At 40.5% G+C, this 3965-nt stretch overlaps 1 protein-coding gene across 1 annotated transcript in view; it reads right to left on the bottom strand.

The window, feature by feature from the left end:
- Positions 1 to 3234, bottom strand: part of rab5c (RAB5C, member RAS oncogene family) — a 16903-nt gene extending 13669 nt beyond the window's left edge. Inside the window, exon 1 of the mRNA XM_080856796.1 lies at positions 3098 to 3234. The gene's annotated coding sequence lies outside the window, so the exon portion shown is untranslated. The remainder of the gene's footprint in view (positions 1 to 3097) is intronic.
- Positions 3235 to 3965: the final 731 nt, after the last annotated feature.

Raw genomic sequence — 3965 nt, forward strand, 5'->3', positions numbered from 1 at the left:
GGCTTGGCACAGGCTTGATAAGAGAATGCATCTTGAAGTATCAGAAATGTTCAGATAATAAATGCAGGCCACAACTGTCAGGCATCACGCACACACGCACATGAACACGCCGTTGGGGTGTGGTCACAGGTTTTAAAGAATGCGCTTATTCAAACAATGAAGGAGAAGCGTGTTCATGATTATTGGAATAATGCTTTTAAAAAGGCTGTGAGGCTTATAGGGTTTTGTCTGTCTAGCTGAATGCTATACAAATTGATATTTCCTGTTTCTGAGAATATCTGTTTATCTCTCTTGAGCACATGAACATGCAGACTGGCCCTGCATTTAAAAAAAATAACAAAACAATGTGGTCGCTAGATGTCCACTTCAGCTTCAAGCTCAGTGGCCCACTATAGATAGGTGTGTGTGCTGTATGTGTGAGCCTATCTGTTTGTGTGTGCTGTATGTGTGAGCCTATCTGTTTGTGTGTGCTGTATGTGTGAGCCTCTCTGTGTGTGTGTGCTGTTTGTGTGAGCCTATATGTTTGTGTGTGCTGTATGTGTGAGCCTATCTGTTTGTGTGTGCTGTATGTGTGAGCCTATCTGTGTGTGTGTGCTGTATGTGTGAGCCTATCTGTTTGTGTGTGATGGCGAGAGACAAATAGGATGTTTACCATAACCATATCTCAAGTAGCTTAATTGCAGAAACTTTTGACTGCATCGGTGTGAGCAAATCATGTTTTAGTCTATATAGGACATGAGCATCAACTGGCACATGCACACACACACAAAGTGGATGTGATGTTTTAGTTTAGTCACCTATTTACTTACCATTTATACACCTGTGACAACTGTCATTATTATCATGTGTTATGCTTTTTATCCATTAATTGTGTTACTGTTACAGTTACATTTTAAAAAACGTTTTGTAAGTCGTAAGTTAGTAAGTGAGTTGTAAAAGTATCTGCTAAATACATAACCATAACATACATTACACCTTCTCTCCACCACTTTATCAGACTTGACACACTCAATGCGTTTTTAAAGCTACCCTTTCCCACACATTATGCTCTCAGAGCCATCTTTGTGATTCAGGGCTGACCATTGCACCAGTTCACTCGAAGCTCCTCCTCTGACCGGCTCTCCATTCACTCCGGCTCTGACTCGACTCTAAACGACCCTGCCTGGCCTGCTGACTCTGAGCTTACTACTGAGGGGAAGAGGCAGAGGAAATAGAGGAAGGGGGGCTAGGACAGAAAGACGGGAGTCGGAGACGAAGAGATAATGTTGGCTGTCATCACGCATTGAGCGCAGGACCGCTCTCTCTTGCTGACCTTTTATTGCTCACAATTGTATCTTGCAGAGCAATAACTCTTCAGGGCCAAGGTCCAACACAGCGCTCTGAGGCAGCTGGAGTTTGATAATATGCTTTCATAAAAACTAATCTCAAAGGTTAACCTTAATGCTAAAGCTTTTAAAAACACACCGGCGCAGACGCGCATATTTCTGTGATTGTATCACACGATCTGTGGGGATGTAAAAATGTAACGTTCGCATCAAACAAATTAGAAATATGACACCGTTTCTCTCTGGCACACAATGGATTCCACCCCGCACACACACAATAGACACAAACTTTGAGTTATCGCATCCATAGACTGTTACAACACCATAGACAAAACCTCGAATTCAGAGAAAAGCCGGCAATGACTCAGGCTCAGCTATGTGGAATAGTTTCGCCCGAAAAGTGACGTGATGTTGAAGTTTCTCACCCACATTGACAGAAGCCCTTTTCACCGCGAACGCTTAATCTAGTTAAACTAATACATCATGATACATCCATATATCGAGGCCTATCCGGACAATACCATACAACAAAACGGATTCTATTCTGGAGGTGAATCTGTTTTATAGGGCAATTCAGGAATTGTTGTAAGAAACCTTAATGTTGTTTATGTCAATGAAGCGTGTGATAATTGTTTAACCATTTATTTCAGAGGGTTAAGATAACGAGGCTGCAATACCCCAGTTCAAGTTAACAGCTTAAGCACAAGTGTAAAGTTTTAAGACTGCTGACATCGACATCACCTGAGTCAAGCAAGCTTCCATAAAAAAAGGCTGTCTAACTTGCTGGCTAACGTTACGTTACGTTGTTCATATCAGATGTAAAGTAATAAACGAAAAAATATCGATTATTCTTGCAAAATGAGACACACAGCTATTGTAGCATATGGGATGCTTGCTAAATTGGTAACTGTCTATGTATATTTCCTAGGAAAGTGGTGGTGAAGCCATTTCTATTCGTTAGTAACAGCTAGCCAGCTAATGTGCCAAACCCTATTGATAGGTCGGTAGCTAGCTAGTTAGATAGGTACGTTTCCGTACATTTCCACAATTACTCTAACCTATAAAGAGATCTGACACATAAGTATCCAGAATGCCAAGTGTTTCCATATTAAAAAGGTCTGTCGAGATCTGAAAGCGTTAACTTTACTTATTCAACAAGAAAACAGCTGACTATAGCACACCCTTGATATGGGATCTAACGTTAACGTAGCTGCTAGCATTGAGCTTTCACCTACCTACCTCTGGCTGTAACTGTAATTCAGTGACAACGTACTCATTCAGCCTGGGATACAACAAAATAGGCAACACCCATGGCCGTTACAGATTCCTTAGGTAGGAAAAACTGACATCAGGCAGGGACACGAAAAACCCTTTACAATCGAAACTGCAATAATTATTACGACCGTTAGCTAGCAGGCCAGCTTCCATCAGCTAAACTAACGTTGGCTAGCTATTTCTGCTCTCTACACTCAAGTTGAATTTTAAGCCAATTCAATAAGTTGTGGACAGTTTCATTCCCGATTCCCATCCAATCTATTTCACTTCACAACGACTCCGAGATTCTGATCAAATGTGTCCTATAATTTTCAAATCTGCCCGTTCACCTACCGAAAGTAAATTCAAGTGTTGCTTGACGAGTGGTTTGGCAGTCAGATATCCCCAAGCAGCCTCCTAGTCACCAATTGACGCTAGCTTGGCTATACAACTACAGGCGACATGATAAATCATTTGACAACAAGATGCGTTTGGCAATAAATAGACATGTTGTTTACCTTTCGTAATAGATAATCAGTGGGTCTCCTATTTGCGCTTCAGGGTGTTCCCTGTATACCAAAATCTCTTCAGATCCTGCCTTGAGCAAAATGTTCCCTTCGCAGCTCTCAGCGACTCTGCATCACAGGCCCAGGCCTTCTCTTCCGCCTACATCAAATCGACTTCCGTGATCCTTCTACTTCCTCAAAGGTGGGATATATTTTTGACAGACATCTACAGTGATCAATAGCAAACTATGTGCGACAAACTTTCACGAAGTTGTTGGGAAACGTAGGCCAAGACTTCACGAGAAAGTACATAGATTCAGAATGGAATAGGCTCAGGGTGTGTTATGAACGAAGTCCCAAGGTTGTAAACTATGTTTTTTTGAGTTGCAGCCAAACGGTTGCTATTTATGGCAAATATCAATTTGGTACAAAAAAGTATTTTGTTTGTTTTAACAAGTAAAGGCAAGATCGTGACATTTTCATCTTCATAGATGATGTCATGTGATAGATAATGTCAGAAATGGGGTTTCCATAACAGTGGAGTTACCTTGTGATTTAAAAAAAAAAAAAAACATATACCGAAACAAAATGACATGCTTTTAATGACAAAATGCACAATAAACTAGAATAGTTTAGCCTGCGTTAATTGCATGTCCAAATTAAAACTGAGAGGCTTATCGTAAACTGTGGCTAAAAGATCCTTATGTTTGATTGCTCAAATTAACAAATGCAGAATGTCCACCAAATGATCTCCTGTTTTTGGCTTATCTATAGCTAAATAGTTTTTCTTTCACTAATGTGTTAGTTGAATGTGAATTGTGTGAATGTGAATGAATATGGATGATGTGAAGTGACAGGTGGTGGATATTTATTTCAGCTT

This window comes from Sprattus sprattus (genome assembly GCF_963457725.1).
Source record: "Sprattus sprattus genome assembly, chromosome: 18".
NCBI lineage: Eukaryota > Metazoa > Chordata > Actinopteri > Clupeiformes > Clupeidae > Sprattus > Sprattus sprattus.